Source organism: Pyrus communis, chromosome 4, assembly GCF_041283825.1.
Source record: "Pyrus communis isolate YQ-2024b chromosome 4, ASM4128382v1, whole genome shotgun sequence".
In the NCBI taxonomy this organism is placed as follows: Eukaryota; Viridiplantae; Streptophyta; class Magnoliopsida; order Rosales; family Rosaceae; genus Pyrus; species Pyrus communis.
In genome coordinates this window covers 2,186,912-2,205,192 of record NC_142568.1, presented here as the reverse complement: position 1 = coordinate 2,205,192, position 18,281 = coordinate 2,186,912, and the positions used below count along the sequence as shown (strand labels likewise).

The 18,281-nt window shown below is 36.0% G+C and overlaps 1 pseudogene across 1 annotated transcript; it reads right to left on the bottom strand.

The window, feature by feature from the left end:
- Positions 1 to 478: 478 nt before the first annotated feature.
- Positions 479 to 5,102, bottom strand: LOC148697286 (uncharacterized; annotated as a pseudogene). Its single transcript, XR_015961374.1, has 2 exons — positions 2,094 to 5,102; positions 479 to 842 (listed from the first exon to the last, which is right to left on the bottom strand). The product of XR_015961374.1 is annotated as an uncharacterized LOC148697286 (transcript).
- Positions 5,103 to 18,281: the final 13,179 nt, after the last annotated feature.

The window sequence follows — 18,281 nt, the reverse complement described above, 5'->3', positions numbered from 1 at the left end:
CATCGAAACTGTGTCGTATGGATACAATTTAGGAAATGTGAGTTGATACTGCAAAATCACAATTTTCCAAAAACTAGATATAAAGACCACAAGGAATATTACAATCAAATAAGATTCTAACGAATTGTTTTGTTTTCATATTAACTTATTTAACATCTTAAAATGCCCACCAAGATGCCCTTTTTCAATCCTACCCCCCATTTCTTCTATAGAAATTTTACAAATAACCCCTTCTACTCTTGCTTGTATCCCTTGTGTATCCATCGTATATGCCTCACACATATCCATCCCATACCCAAAAATCAAAATTTCCAAGAAATTAACAAGATACAGATTTGGAATATCTGATATCCATCAAGGCATCATGGGGATGTATTGGTATTGGATCCTGCATTCTGAAGATTTTTGGGGTAACCATGCTATGAAATTATATAAGATGACATACCTCCTTTGAATAGGTAGGAGATAAAAGTTCTAGTTTTCTTGAATTTCTAGCCGCTTCACAAAGTGGAGTAAAAATGTAGTCACTTCATTAAGCAAGCAACAGTCCTTTGAACAGGTAGGAGATAAAAGTTCTAGTTTTCTTGAATTTCTAGCCGCTTCACAAAGTGGAGTAAAAATGTAGTCACTTCATTAAGCAAGCAACAGTCATGCACATCCTCATGTTGCATATACTTGCACACAGACTCTGATAGAAATGCGCTCCACTCCTCAACAGAACCGTCAACCAGGTCACCAGGTCCAGTGAGTCATCAGATGGTGCATGAGTAACAAACAATGATGGTCTAGAAAACACACTAATTTCTGTCAGATGTCTCTTCTTGCATATGCCAATGGATATCCTGTGCAAATAATTGAGTTATATACGAACAATAAAAAACAAAAACAAATAATTTACAGTGACAAGCAGAGGCAATTAGATATCCGCAGCACCAACTGTTTCAGATTACAGCTTCCCATACTTTTGAAGTTTGCACCAAACAAGCATAGATTACCTCTTGATAATAGTTTTAAAAATTGATAAAACAAAATAAATAAAGCATATTATCTAAAGTCATTAAATAGAAATTTTGGGATAAAAACAAAATTGTTCTGTTTTTTTAAAAAAAAAAAAAAAAACGGAAAAAACGAAGCCAACGTAAGAACTAGAGAGCAGAAGCAATCCTACTGGTTACTACTGTGGTATCAAAGATCTGTATGATCATTATGTTTCAAAGATCTTTCCAAAATGAATCTAAAATTCTGGACTAACCTCTAAATGCTACAGAAAGGGTCTTTACAAACCTTAAAAAAAGCACAAAAGACAACTTATAGGTAGATACTGTAAATTTACAGCTTGAGGCAGCTCAATCACATACCGCAGCAAAGTAAGATAGGTCATCCACAACAAATCAGAAGGCACTTATGCGAAATGCTACCGAGACAGTAAGGCAAAGTTGAGAACAAAACTGCTCCTGAACAGACAAGTCGGCCAAACCATTCAACATAAGATACACAAACAAACAATTCATTCAAGTAGTTGTCCATGAGTTCCAATATTGTCACATTTTCTTAATTCATTCCTTTAAATAGTCAATAATGGCTTAAAGGTCCATGCACAGATGTAAAATGCATGGCCACTCATAAAATTTACATGCTGATACAGAAACAAATAGACTTGTTACCGTGCTTCCTTAATTGTGCACGTGCTCACACAACACAAAATGTCACATTAAATTCAACACTTCTCAAAATTAAAACCAGTATAGAAGAAGTAGTTCAATGTTTTATCTATGCAATATTTCTTAAATGCAAATTAGATGTTCTCTATGCACAATTCTTTAGGAGCACTGGATTGAGGTTTATTTGGTTAGGGTTTGATTGTGGGGCTTAGGGATATAAAGGTAAAGGCCTAAGAAATAAAAGCCATAGGAATTTTTTTTTTTTCCTCATTTTCTAGGGCATTAAATGTATCATATTCCCACCTAAAAGATAGAACCAAATAAAGAAAAGAAATGATTGAAAATATACATAAAGAGGAAAAAGACATTTTCATGTAAAAGAAATAGTTGAAAACTACAGTATGGAAGAAAAGACGACTTAGAGAGACAAACCATGTGGCATATGCTATCTGTAGTTGAAGAGCTTCGTCCCAATTGTTAGCTTTAATAAGATGAAAGAATGTATCCAGCTCTGGAAAACCACCATGCCTCATCATGTCTGCAAACATCTCCAGTGCCTTACCGACCTTATTTGCATGTGAAAGACTCTCAATCAATGAAGTGTACATATTCTTGTTCACAGATGTAAACGGTGAAGATGACGAAATCTCTTTAAGCAGCTCAAGAGCCACTTCCAACATTCCAGCCTTTACAAAATTATCAATCAGAACTTCGTATATGTGAGTAATTGGCACTGTGTCACATTCACTCATCTCATTTAAAAGCCCAAGAGAGGTCATGAACTCTTTATTGTAACCTTCAATAACATTACGGTAGCCTACCATATGCTTAGGCCAATGTGTTTGTTTCATTTCATCCAAAAGCTTATGAGCTTCATCCAGTAGTCCAGTTGAACAGCAATGATTTATCAAAACCCCGTAGGAGATAAAATTTGGAGCACAACCCTCAGAGCTCATTTGTTTAAAAAGCTCAACACACTTTTCGATATTACCTGCTTTCCCAAAGCCATCTATCATTGCGGTATAAGTCACAACATTCGGATAACACCCTTTTTCTTCCATCATCAGCATAAGCTTATAGGCTTTATCTGTTTTTCCAACTTTACACAGGGCATCAATCATCTCTGTGTAGATAACAACATTTGGTGCACAAGAGTGTTCTAACATTTTGGACAAGACTTTTGAAGCGAGATCCAGTCTTTTATCCTTAAACAACCTATCAATCAAAGAACTGTACGTATACACATTTGGACTGTACCCTTGCGCTGACATCTTAGCAAACACCTCTTGTGCTTCATCTAGCTTCCCATACTTGCAAAATCCATCTATAAGAGCATCATAAATAATATGGTTAGGTTCACAACCTTCTTCTGACATAGCATGCAATAAATCACGGGCCTCTTTAACCTTGTGTGCTTTGCATAAACCATCCACCAAAGCCCCACATCAACATCAGGGACGTCCACATTACCTCTCATTCTCTCATATATCTGGCAAGCCTTTTCAATTCTACCAGCATTACAATGACCATCAATTAAAGCAGTATAAGTAATAACATTAGGACTGCAACCTTCAGTCAACATCATCTCAAAGAGTTGATCAGCATCAGACACCTTCTTTGCTTTAAGGTATGCATGTATAAGAGCAGTATATGTCACCACGTTTGGAGCACAACCATTTCGTATCATTTCATTAAACCAGCTCCGAGATTGTTCAATAAGACCAGCTTTACAAAAACTATCAATTAAAATAGTATAGGTATAGACATCAGGAACGATACTATTCCTTTTCATTTCTTTAAACAACAAAAATGCTTGTTCTACCTTGGAGGCATTACACAAAAAGCCAATAACATTAGCATACGTATTAGTGTTAGGAACAAAACCCCTGTTCATCATTTCGCTGACAACCTTATAGGCTTTCTCAAATTTTCCGGCACCGCAAGACACCATGCAAAATTGCTCACATTGACCTTACTTAGCATAACCCCTGCATCAAGCTCTCAACATAAGCTTTTTCAGACAAATCTAACATATTTGGGCTTGGTAATTCCTTGTTTCCACATATACCATCAATCAAGATATTGTAAACCACGTAGCCTGTCTGGCACTCACATCTTACCATTTTCTTAAGTAACTTATGAGCATAAGAGTGATCTCCGGACCTACAATAAGCATGTACAAGAGAACTAAATATCTGAGGGCTTGGAATACGACCTTCTGTGATCATCGTACTAAGAATTCTCTTGCACCTACCGAGCTGTCTTTTCTTCAAACACCCACAAAGCAAAGTCCTATAGGTCACAACATTAGGAATGCAAGAATCACATCGCATTCTGTTCAAAAAATCCTTAGCTTCCTCAAAAAGTGAAGCTTCACACAACCCAGATATCATCTTCGTGTAAAGAATAGTATTGGGCACAAACTCTTCCTTCTCAACCAATGCGAGAGCTTCCTTCCACCTCCCAGCTTTGCAAAGGGTGTGAACAAATGAACCAAATGTACACTCATCCATCTTAAACCCTGAATCCAACATCTCCACATGGACCAAGTGTGCTGTGTCCAACTTATCTGCTTCTAGAACCACTTGAACTAAAGCATTGTAAGTTGCTTGAGTTGGCTTGTATCCGATATCCTTAAGCCTCCCCAGCTCTTCCAAAGCTACATTCCACAACCCATTTTGGCAGTACTTCCGAATCAATACATTAAGCAACTTCCTAAGCACCTCTCTATCATCACCCTTAATTTCTTGCAGAAAATGTTCCGCTACCCTCTTATTACCACACTCCAATAAACAACGCGTTGTACACGGGAGCAGTGTGACTATACCCAATTTTTTTACCTGCACATATGAAAAATTTCACACCCAATTCAGGATTTTGTATAAGCTTCAACACCTCCACCACCAGAGTTTCATTCAGATTATCCCTAAACTGCCTAAGAAACTTCTGGGTTCATCAAACTCATCATTATTATTCCTGATAGCATTCGAAATCAAAATGGCATTGTTAGAAAACTTAGCTGATTCAAATTTTGGTATCAAAGACCCACCACCAGCACTGGTATCCAACACCGAATCGTGCAGAGAGGCGAATTCCTCTGCTGAAATAGACTCAACTCCAGAACTCCCCGGCTTGAACAAATAGTTGGGATCGAACAGACCATCGAGATTGTCCTGCCAAGAAGTGCAAAGTAATCTGGGAAAGCAAAGCTTTAGACTTTGGTGGGAGGATTTGAATGGAGAAGGGAATGGTTGTGATGGGTTTGTGGAGAAAAATGGGTTGGACTTCAGAGGGGACGGAGATATGGCGGAAATTAATTGCCAGAGGAGAGTTTTCAACCGCCTTCTGCTCATTTTTGAGCTGCGAGAAGCTTGGAGCGGGTGATTGTTTTCAGGGTTTATGCTGGGGTTTTGTTTTCAGGCCGGGTTTAAAACTGGTTTTGAAAAGACTAAAAAGCGCTTTTACCTGTATTTGGAAGCAAAACACTGTCTTTAAAATTGACTGAAATCGGTTTTAGAGAAATTTCCCATGCTTCTTCCAAGAAATATTTAAGTTTTTTTTTCAAGATTTAATAGCATTTTACTAAGAGTTGTTTCAAAAAATATTTTCAGTCATTTTAAAAGTACATACAAATAAGTTTTTTAAGTGCTTTATTTAAAAGCACTTAAATATTTAACGGTTAACAACATTTTGCAGTGTAGAGCATTTCCAACCATTTTCTAAATGTAACTCTTCAAATATAAGTTTGTTGAACTATGTCGCACTTTGACAACTAAAATTTGTTCATTCACAATTTTACTCCAACTGACTGCACACATTTTATAGTATTTTTAGGAGCTTTGTAGTGTAATTACCATTTCTAAGAAAAACTTCAAAAAAATTAGGATATTTTTAGTTTACGTACCAATTGAAAAATCAATCCAATCATCTTATAAATATCACTGTACTTCAAAATAATGGAATGATTGCTACTCAATCTCACTAAATTCTTTGGTAACTAGTGGCCGGCCAACCAACTTTCAGGTGACTTTTATGGCAACCTTCGACTTTTTTGGTGATCAACTGGTCAACTATCTAGTGATTGGTGACCAATAGATCAATCCTAAACCATTTTGAAAGAAAACATGATTTCAAAATGTCTTCAATGGGATTTGAACTCAAAACTACAAAATAAAACTATCAACAGAACGAATTCGGATCGGATCAAACTTAATTCATATCCAGATCCATTTATAATCAAAATAATGGATTCAAATCATTAGATCTAACTTGTCAATCCATGTCCCATTTAGCATCGAATCAGATCAAATTAAGACCTAGCAAAGTTAGAATATCATTAGCAACCTCATTCTTTTATTATATATTTTTTTATTTTTGAGTTTTATCACAAATGGTACTTTATGTTTTATCAATGCATCAATTTGGTCCCTTATATTTCAAACTCATCAATTTCGTCATTTATCTGTTACTCCAATTCATCAGTGTGATGTGTGGGACCCATAGGGGCCTATAAAGCCAATCATAATGGTGCCATATGGACTAATCCTTCGTTTTTTTTTCTTTTTCTTTTTTTTCTGAACAAACGTTATTCTCTATACTAAAGGGGTGGGGGAGTGGGCTAGCCATAATAATGTTGTTCGAATTCACCGTTGGCAAGAATCAAACCTAAAACTTCTCAATTACAAATGAAGCTGAATACCACTAAACTGTAATACTAGGTGACTAATCCTTCTTTTTTTTTTAAATAATTTAAAATTCTGAAATAATAAACAACCACTCTCACTCCCTGTATCCACTTGTAAAGCCAATCATAAGGTATTCTAGTTTTGACAAACAAAAAAGTTGGAATTTTCAAATGCTAGTGTTTTTATCCCAAATGGTCCATTATATTATGTCAACTTATTAGTTTGGTCCTTTATGTTCTAAACTCATCAATTTCGTTCTTCATCTCCTGTTTTGATCGTCAATGTTGTCATTCCATCTTACCTTGTTAATGAAATCCGGTAGTGTATGATGGGGCAACCATATAAGGCCCACAAAGCCAATTACGTAATGTCAAGTGGATTATGTGTAAAACAACAAATAATATAAATAAAAAAAGATATAAACCCGGCCAAAATGAATTTAGGATACTTTTTAAATGCAAATTCATTTGAATTTTAAATAAGTAATAAAATCCTACAACGTCGCTTAAAACAAAAATTACTGACATTGTGCGCTAGTCCCAATTTAAATATGATCGTTGTCTAAATGTGCCACATGGACAAATATTTTGAGGAATATCACGTGTTATTGCCAATCTGCATACACCACATGGACAAATACTATAAGAGATATTGACGTGTTACTGCCAATCCGCATATAACACGTGTGCCTTAAACGTATTTGATGGTAATTCTATATAAATCTATTCGATGTTATTGCCAATTCACGCACATTCAGTCTTTCTCAAATCACTATGCATTGCAATTCATATTGCTTTGTAATCACTCTTGTTCTTTGCTTTTATGTTCGACCTTTGTGCCATTCTCGACATCTTGCCAAATTGGCTTGAGCTCCTTGAGCCATGAGGCTTGTTCAAATCCAATCACTGCAATCGGGTTCTAGGTTGGTAGAACAAGTTGTCTGAGGCAAGGGGTTTTTGCGGCTGCGTAGATCAAATGGTCATCGATTACAAACACAGAGAAATGGAAAACCAAGGAAGATAAATTCCCCAGCCGAGACGTGAAGCACTCTTCAATATTCCTTTCAGTGTTTCGCTAGATTGATCATCGGACCAAGTACACAATCTTCGAGGAGCATTGGAGAAGTTGAACTTTGGCACAGTCAGGTCAAGCTTTTTCCAGCAAGCTGCATTCCAAGGAGCTTCAGACCCGAGTAAGAGGTATGAAATCTAGAAAATATAAAGTGATGAATATTTTTAACAGCATATCATAGTCCATGTTTGCACAATTTTTAGCTCTGGATCTCTGTCATTTCGAAAGAGATTGTACCTCTACAATGACAGCTTGTCGATCCAAGTAGCTAAAAATTGGTGGTTCTCAACATAATTATATCTTGTCGTAGACTCGTAGAGAGCGTTTCTTGGTGCTCTTTCGTTGTGGTTCTTAAGACTTTGTGACGACACATGCATGAAAGAAATGAGACAGGTTCTTATAGAAGGTATTTTAGGACTTAAAATTACAGAAAACTCCTTTGCTTTGTAACGGCAATCTAAACTTTCAATTTGTTGATTGGATACTTGAAGTGTTTATGTTTATGAAACTAAACCTTGCATGCAGTCTGACATGTGTATGAGGAAACATACTGAAACTAGCGGGACTCCTCTCAATTGTGTTCTAAGAGCACATATTTAGGACACAATTGGGTATTTATTCCTTCCAATAATGTGCGCATATGACACAATTGGGAGTAATAATAAGCACCATGACGCTAGGTTAATTCTAGTTCCTCCTACAGAAGTCAGATTGCATGTAGGGTTCAATCTAAGAAACATAAGACACTTCAAGTCTTCAAGTCTCCACCAACATATAGGAAGTTTTAGATTGCCGTTACAAAGCAAAGAGAGTTTTCTATAATTTTAAGCCTGGAACACCCTCTATAAGAACCTATCTCATTTCTTCCATGTATCATCACATAGTCCTCAGAGCTACAAAAAAATAGCACCAAGATATACTCTCTTAAGACTTGTAGCTCATAAGACTTGTGATGACACATGGAAGAAATGAGAAAGGTTCTTATAGAGGGTATCCTAGGACTTGAAATTGCAGAAAACTCATTTTGCTTTGTAACGACAATCTAAAACTTTCAATATGTTGGCTGGAGACTTGAAGTGTCTTATGTTTTTTAAACTGAAACCTGCATGCAGTCTGACATGTGTATGAGGAAATGGAACGAACCTAGCATCATGAGTGATTACTCCTCTCAATGAGCAAATATTGAGGACATAATTGGGTGCTTATCCCTACCAATAATGTGCCCATATGACATACTTGGGGGGTCATAATAAACATCCATGAGGCTGAGCTTTTCCAATTCCTCCTACAGATGTCAGATTGCATGCAGGGTTCAATCTGAGAAACATAAGATGCTTCAAGTCTCCAACCAACGATTTGAAAGTTTTAAATTGCCGTTACAAAGCAAAGAGAGTTCTCTGTAATTTCAAGTCTAAGGACATCCTCTTTTAGAATTAGAACCTATCTCATTTCTTCCACGTCACTGTCATCACATAATCTTAAGAGACATAACACAAGAGCACCAAGAAACACTCCGTGATAAGATGTATTTATGTTGATCATAATTCGAGCCACCAAATTTTAGCTACTTGGGTATACAAGTTGTCATTATTCAGGAACAATCTCTTCTACAATGGCAGAGGTCTAAAGTTTGAAACTGTGCGAATATGGACTACGATATCCTCGTGCGAATATTCATCACTTCTAAATTATCTGAATTTGATATCCGTTTCTCGGGTTTGTAGGTCATGGAATGAAGCTTGCTGCAATCCAACCCATGGAAAAAAGCTTGACCTGATTGTGATCAAGATTATTTTGTTGCTTGGACATGCCAACAAGCCTTTGAGTAGTCCGTAAGAAGAAAGGCCAACATAGATGGAAAGAAGAAGAAAAGGCATGCTCAAGCAAATAAACAATGAGCATACAGTGGGCATGATATTCAAGTCTCCAATGTCCTTGGTGCATATATGCAGAATGGAATTGACTGAGAAAGCTGAGGCATTGCATCTGCACACATTGGAGAGAGACTGTCAACCAGATTATAACACATGGGAGTTCCTTATGGAAGGAAGGTTGACAAGCCATAACATAACAAGGCCATTGAAGCGATGAAAAAGGGGTTTAGTATGTTGCAATATTGTCATTGGAGACCATCGGACAATACTGTAATGGCCTTTGCTGATTATTTCGAAAAGCATGGGAACATTGAGGATGCCAATTGGTATACCAGATTGTGCATCGAAACAAATCCGTTTTATGTTGTCACTAAAAAATTATGCACTGAAAAAATTCTTTTTAGATTGTGCAACGAAAGAAATCCTAAGAAATCCATGAAAGAAATCCTTACAAATTCATAGAAATCTATAATAAACATACTTGCAAACCTGCCAAAATCCATATAGAATTGTAAAATCTATTAAAATCCTTTAAAATCTGTCTTTTGAAGAAAGTCCTTTAAAATCCTCCGAAATACAATTTGACTTTAGTGCCATGAACTTGGTAGCTCTTTTTTTTTTATTATTAATTTTTTATTTTTTATTTTTTTTTCCAATGAATCTATAGTTTGTGTGTTTCTTGTTCCACTACAATTGTCCTTTTGGGCACGTTATTTTGTTGCCTTATTTTTTCGTGGTGATAAAATTGACTTTAGTGCCAAGGACTCAATAGTTTTTTTTTTTTTTTCTTCAAATGAATTTATAGTTTGTGTGTTTCTTATCCACAACAATTGTCTTTTTTGGGCACATTATTTTGTTGCCTTATTTTTCGTGGTGATAAAAAGAGGAACACAATACAATTATACTTGGTGGTAATGGTGGATGCACATAGGGACTAGGGTGGTACCATGACTCACCAGATGTAACAACCCGTTCCAGAATTTACGGAACGGAAGGGCATTTTGGTAACTTTATTTTGTTGGGATAGATATTTGGTTTTGTTGCTTTTTGGTCTTAATTGGTATGCTAAACGGCCCACACTTTTTGACTTTGTCTCCGGCCCAATTCCACTTTCCCTCTCTTCTCTCTATGTACCCGGTTCTCTCTCTAACTCTCTCTCAAAATATCTCAACTCTCCCTTCTCTCTCATTTCCTTTCACTCCCTCCCTACCCATGAGCAACACCCACCCACACATGCTTAGATCGTGTTTAGGAGTGAGTTTGTGATGTTTCTAAGTAGTGTTTGTGGTTTATGGATGAAGAACCCTCGGGGAAGACACTCCCCAGTTTTCCGGTGAGAAACCCGATGCTTGCAGGCCATTTTTTGGCCAAACCATGGTGAGTTAGCTGTTGAGAAAAGTATCATTCTCTTTGTCTCGTCGAGAAGTATGATTTTTTTTTCGAATCACTTGATTTCATCGAGTATTGAAGAAGATATGAACATTTAAAGTTTTCCCAGTTTTCCGGCGAGCACCGTCACTTTCGAGGTGTTCTCCAACCAAACCATGGTGAGTTAGCCGTCGTGCAAGGCATTCTCTTCATTTCGTTGAGTACTACAACTTTGATTTTTGAATCATTTGATTTGATTGAGTATTGAAGAAGTTATGAGTGTTTGAAGCCTTACCTAGAAACCAGCCAACCCTTGGCCTGAAACTAGGTCGACCTGACCCAATAACCCTAAAACCCGACATGTGACCCAAGGGTCCGACCCATAAGCCCAAGCCCAAACCCATAAACCAATTACCCAAGCCCAAACCCAAGTCCATAAACCAAGCCCAACCCAGAAACCAAACCTAGGCCATAAACCCAAGACCGGATCTGACCCGTTGACTGTTGACCCAACCCGTTGACCGATGATCTAACCCGTTGACTGTTGACCGTTGACTTCTCGGTCAATGTTGATTTTTTGTTGACTTTTTTATGGTTTCGACTAGGACCCCTCCTAGACTAATTTCGACGTCCCGAGTCTGTTTACAACATCTATTTTCCCAATTTCAATGGTTATAGTATATTTTTATTAATTGGTCCATTTATGTGCTTAGGTGCGTTTGTTAGTGGTGTTTCCATCCACCCTTGCTTGCACGGCTTTGTGCCAAAGGTGTAAGGTGAGTGAACCCCTTTTAAAATGCATAATTTCACTATTAGAAATGCATACATGAAAAGCATGATTTTATGGCTACGTTTTTTAGTAAATTGGTTTCACTCTTTATGAATTATTATGCTTTATCGATTCTACGTTCTTTGTGGTATATATGATGGATAAATATATACCCACTTATGAACGTGGTTTTATGATATTACGTTTTAGTTATTGAGCTCCGATCTAAGATTGATATATATATATATATATATATTAGAAGTAGTATGTTAATGTTTTTATGTGCTTATACAATGGTCCTACCTATGGGCAAATGATATCTATATGTGGCTTCGGTTGGATGATGTAGGGGTCTACGGGTCAAATGATATCTATACATGGCTTCAGTCCGGTGATATAGGGGCCTACGGATCGAATGAAGAGTTCTATATGCCTACAGGCGAATGAAGGCCTTCAGGCGATTTTGATACCACTACAAAGCACACTATATATGATATATGTTTTACGAAGGTTTTATGACATGCTAGGGTTTTCGGAAAACCTATTACTTATTACGCTATATGAGTTTTCATAAATCTTGGGGTTGGTACATTGTTGAATAACTATGTTAGTACTACTTATATATCAACTTGGTCCACTCATGTTTTGTTTTGTACCCTCTTCAGGACTTAGAATCAAGGCGTACAATCTCGTTGTCAAGACACTCCTGCATCAGCATCTTTGAGTCTTCTCGGTGTAGGGCCTATTCATTTGTTCATTAAATTTTATATTATTTATTTTTAGTGTCTTGGATTAGTTGTATGCTCTAAACACGTTCCTCAAGTGCATAATCATTGTATTTAAATTTATAAGTTTTAATTAGGTTCGTTACTTCTCATGCATGTTAGTATGGATTCGTCACCTTCAGGTGTCGGCCAGCACGTACCTACCCTGGTATCTGGAGGATATCAGGGTCAGGCATGTCACCAGAGGTCCAAAAAATTCCATTGAAGGTCCTCTAAGAATCTTTTGAACGCATGGTACGAGACTCTTTTGTGTTCACAAGTATTCTATAAAATACTTGTATCGCATATCTCAGCAACACTCGAGATCCCTTAAATTAGGACCCCCGAATAGTACTGGATCCAACAACGGTTGGTGGTGTTCAAAGAGAATGAGTGCCAAACAACCAACTATTTCCTTTCCTTTTCGAAGAAAAAACCAACTATTTCTAAAAGAGAAGTTTATTTGTCTCCTTCCTTTGAAAATAGTCATTGTTCATTGCTATTTACCAGTCAATCACAATTTAACATATCTCCATCATTTAATATTACGATGTAGCGATGCTTTTTTTTTACTAGTAAATGAAAGATCTTAATTTTACTCTCGTAAATAACAAGTTCGATACAAATTATCTCAAAATAAAGGAAATATGTGTCTAAATCAAGAATAAAGAATGATTTCTTTTATATGCTGAGCTTTTTTTTTTTTTTTTTCTTTTGTCGAAAAACAAGAAATTTCATTGATGAGAAAAGCCGAATACAATTACATTAAACTAACCCAGTAAGGTGGGGATAACTGAAGCCCATTCAACAAAAAGGCAAAAAAAAAAAAAATCCTAATCTTCAACCACAAAGGCTGACCGTTGTCGCCTCCTTCACCTCGCCAGTGACCACGAGGGTAGCCACCCAAAAAAAAAAAAAAAAAATTTAATTCCGCGTTGTATTCAATGAAGGTATTCTGGTGCAAAACAATTCAACGTGCAGCAAAAACCACCACAGCGAAAAAATAGCCAACAAATCCGGGCCACAAACATAAGTCCCTACAAGTAGAACAAAAAGCCGAAAACACACGGTAAGCAATGGGGCTAAAGGTGCATTTAAACACCGTCACTTTATGCAACACGCTTGGGCCCTATTTTTCCCTTTACGCAATTTCTCCCCACTTCGGACCACAGCCAGCCAGAGACCAACTCCACTGCATTTTCTTCGCCTCTAGTCGTCGTCTAGTCTATATAAATTCATGATTACATCAATAAATAGTTGCATACTATTATTTTTGTCATGAAAGAAATGCTTAATATTATTTTATAATCCTTAGTGCTTAGTACATCAATTAATTTGTCAAAATGTTGTTCGGCCTTAACAATCATTTCATCTGTCAATTAATTAAACTAACATCCTTTCAGGTTTATCATATTTTCACAAAACCCCCTAACGTTTGAATCATAACACTAACACCCCTTGAAATTCTAACTGGCTTTCACATAACCCTTTTAGGGCTGACATCACCTTAAAACATTTTCTTAAAGACAAATTTGCCCTGATTTTTAATTGTTTTAAAAATAAAAACAACTTTTTTAAAAATCAATATTGGGGTTAGGGCCTCCCCTCCGCATTCACCACAATATAATAAAAATTCTTAACATGTTTCACCTCCTCCCTAGCCGTCCTCCCATGAAGCTACTCCTTCGTCTTGGTTTTTCGATCAATCAGCCTCTCCACAAGCTTGGCCTCACTCTCCACCATAAAAAATATGAAAACCACCGAATTCCCATGAATCTTCCTCACGAAATGCAAGTTGTCGTTGGAAACCTTGAGTTTTTTTATGCCGAATTCTAGAGAAGATCCAAGTCCATAGTAGAAGAAGAAAGATAACTATATTTCATTAATTTTCTTTTTATTTATTTTTTAATTATAATGAGAGAAAATTTGACCAGGAGGAGTTATGTGAAAGTGAACTAAAACCTTAAAGGGTATTAGTGTTATGTTTCAAACGTGAGGGGGGTTTTGTGAAACATAATAAACCTGAAGGGGTGTTAGTGTAATTAATTCTTTTTTTTTTTTTTTTTAACAAACAATATTATCTATCATAAAAAGGAAGGGAATAGGTCAAACCTCACAATGAGTTACCAATAATATGGTTCAATTTGCCTTTGGCAAGAATCGAATCTAAGATCTCTCACTTACAAGTCAAGAAGAATATCACTAGATCGTATGTTTGAAATTATTACAATAATTTAAAAGAGAATAAATTCGAACTCGGGATGCATGAGTATAAACCAACACCCTTCTTCAAACAGTGCGTGAATGATACACAAAATTCAATGCTTATTATCGAGATCCTATATACTATGCATCACTATGTAGATATTATCTCTGGAAAAAAAAAAAAAAATCAACACATGATCTATGAAATCTGTTGCTGGCTACTGGCACATTTTGACGATTATTGAATTTGTAGAGATATTAAAGCCGTATGTATCGCTTCTGAGAAAACAAGAAAGTCGTGTGTATGATGTATCGAAAATAATTTTGTGGTTTGTTGCAAGTTTTGGTGATTGTTTGTTGCGTCCTGGCCACCTTGTCAGTGGTGTTGGTGATTGTTTGTTACAAGTTGGAGCATGAAGCTGCTATATAATTTCTCAATACAAATTGAATAATATGATGTCCATCAATGTTTCATCAATCCATCGTGGCATCCTAGACTAATAATGCACAGATTAGGATCTTATCTGGATCATTTTTGTGGAGATCCAGATGATCAATCAATTTTGTCCGTTCATTGTACATCGTGCAGTTAGAAATTATTTTGAATTTTTTATTTAAAATTGAACACAAATAATACCTAAAGAAAACTAGAATACAATGTACGATAAACGGACACGATTGATCAATATCTAGATTTCCACAAAGAGAAACCAAAGCGGATCCTCATCTAACGCACCAGCAAGTACGTCATCCAAATGCTACAGTAGTTCTTGTTGAGATCAGATTACATTATATGCTCTGCTGAAGATGAAATCGAGCAACAAAGTTGGCACATAAAACGCGTAAGGCCCGGAAGGGGAGCCTATTGGCTTACTGTGTGTTTGCCACTACCATTCACTGTGACTTGTGAGTAGTCAGCTAGCTTTAATAAAAGGTATGAACTGATGATGTTGTTGTTGGAATCTTATTTGGACTCTACAAATCATGATAAGGAATTGTCACATTATAATTATAATTATAATCAGTTAGAGTTAATTATTAGGTTAACTTCCTTTAAAGTAGGACCTTAAGGCAAACATGTTGAAGTGATGGAAAGCCCCACGTCTCTAAGGATTGAGTAGTGCTCTCAGTTACCAACTGCTGTCCATAATAGGTGGAATGCAGTTTGGATCAGCATCTATATATGGAATGGTCCCTGCTCAAGAGGAAATGGTTCTATACGGAAACTAGCCCTATTCTAGCGAGAACATAAGGTCCCCATTGAGTATAAGATTCTTCCTTATTCACCGTTTCACGGCTTTATCAGACATACAACAACCAAAGGTGAGAAGTTATTTATTTCTTACCATCAAATGCATTTGGGTTGAATTGATAACCAAACTCTTGTTCAGATACATGTATGTGGATTGTGATTTAGGGATCTTGCTAATTGTAAAGTTCCAACAGTTGTTCCCTTAATTTGTCTTTCTTCATGTGTGAACCCGTTGAATTTTTCTCCGCGGAAGGTAAAGGTGCTTTAGTCGGGGCATTGTTCTTTCTTCTCTGTGATGATTTTCTAAGAAAGTCTGAGCACCATAAATTTTTTAATAACTTAAATCAATCTCATTCATCTCAAATATCCCGTTCTCTTTCTTTTGATACATTATCAAGCGTTTGCTTCTTTCTCTTTTTTTTTATTCGCAAGTTATCTATTGTTAGTTCCTTAAGAGAAACACAAACAGATGGATTGTATCATGACTATCTTGAAGAAATCATATTATCTATACTAAAGGATGAGAAAGTGGGTTAAAGCGCTCGCTTCTTTCTCTTCTTTTTTATTTGCAAGTTATCTATTGTTAATTCCTTAAGAGAAACACAAACAGATGAAGTGTATCATGACTATCTTGAAGAAACTATATTATCTATACTAAAAGATGAGAAAGTGGGTTAAATCTCACAATAGGCATAAAAACCGTAGAACCGCGAAACCAAATTGAACCGCGACAAAATAAACCCTAAAAAATCGGGTTGACAAAAAAAAAGTCAACGTAGGTTCAATAACGGAACTGAACCATTCATACCAATTTTGATTCTAGTTTTCATGTTGATAGAACTGCTTAGAACCGAACTGAACCATGAATAGAAATAATTAATTAAATTTAATAGTTGCATACAGATATCACTAAATGAGTGGTGAAAAGTGGAAAGCAAACTGGTTTCAACTAGTGTGGCTGCATGGGAGCATTTCTCAATTAGGTTTTTCACTTGCATGTTCACATATTGAGATAAGGCACAAAATTGGTAAAAAAGAAAAATATAAAAAATAAATAAATAAAAAAGGGGTCATTTTCTATCCTAGGTCTCCAAATTTGAAATTCAGATTTCAATTTCATATTTTTCTTGGATAGAATTATCTTAAGGTGATTTGCATCCTGTTTTTTTTTTTTTCCCTTTTTCCTGGGCATTTTTTAAATCGCTTGATAAGTTCCTTTTAGGCTTAAATTATTGTATTCGTACTAAACATTCTTACTGCATAGTGGATGTATTTGTATTATGAATTTATATGTTCTTTTTCTTTTTTTTTTTTTTTTTTTTGGCTTGGTGTCAAGGACATTTGCATTTTGATTTAGTATTTGAAAATGATATGTTTGTTTGTAACTTTTGTATAACCATTTTAAAAGTCGTATTTAAATGCAAGCATGCAAAAACCACAAAAAGAAAACAAGTCAACTTTGAATACCATTTTGACTTGATATTCAAATATTTGGAACCGTAAACCGACATGAACCGAACAGTGTAAACCAAATCGTACGGTTTTAATAATAAATTTAAGCGGAACCATACCAAACCAAACCTTTGATATTTTCCAGTTCAAGTTCCTAATTGAGATTGGAACCACACCGTACCCACGCCTAAGCAATAATGTGGTTTGATTAATATTATTATATACTCCTTAGTGCGTAGTCCACATCAATTAATTTGTCAAAATGTTGTTTTTCCTTAACAATTATTTTATCCCTCATTTAATCACTATAAAAAATAGTAGTTTTTTATTTTTAGCAAACGATATTATCTACACTAAGAGGGTCGGGGTGGACTAAGCCTCACAATGGGCTAGCAATAATATGATTCAAATTCTCTTTTGGCAAGAATCAAATCTAAGATCTCTCACTTACAAGTGAAGAGGAATACCACTAAATCGTAGTACTAAATGGCGTAATATTCTTCTTTACTTGTAGGTGATTAAGTGCGTAATTTTATGACCGACTTTCAGATATAGTGAATTTGATACTAATTTATTGTAACCAACTGATTGAGCGATTTGCTCAAATTTCCTCACCATAGTGCAGTTGTATTAAAAAACCCAATAATTTACATTGCTTCAGTCCACAAAATTGTGAAGAATTCTTTTTTCTATTTTTTTTAAAGAATTTAATATTATTAAGAGGAGGGGGAAGGGTACAAAATTATTCAAAATTATTACAATAATTTAAGAGAGGAGGAATTCGAACCCGGGATCCATGGGTTAAACCAGCACTTTCTTCAAACACTGCGTGAATGATACACAACATACAAAGTGCTTATTATTGAAATCATGTATATTATAAATTACTTTGTAAATATTATTTCTCAAAAAAAAATCAACGTAAGCTATGAATTCTGTTGCTGGCTACTGGCCCATTTTGGTGATTATTGAATTTGCAAAGATACTAAAGCCGCATATATCGATTCTGAAGGGGGGGGGGGGGGGGGGGGGGGGGGGGGAAAGCCGTGTGTATGATGCATGGAAAATAATTTCGCGGGTTGTTGCAAGTTTTGGTGATTGATTGTTGCGTCCTGGCATCTTGTCACTGGTGTTGATGATTGTTTGTTGCAAATTGGAGCATGAAACTGCTATATAATTT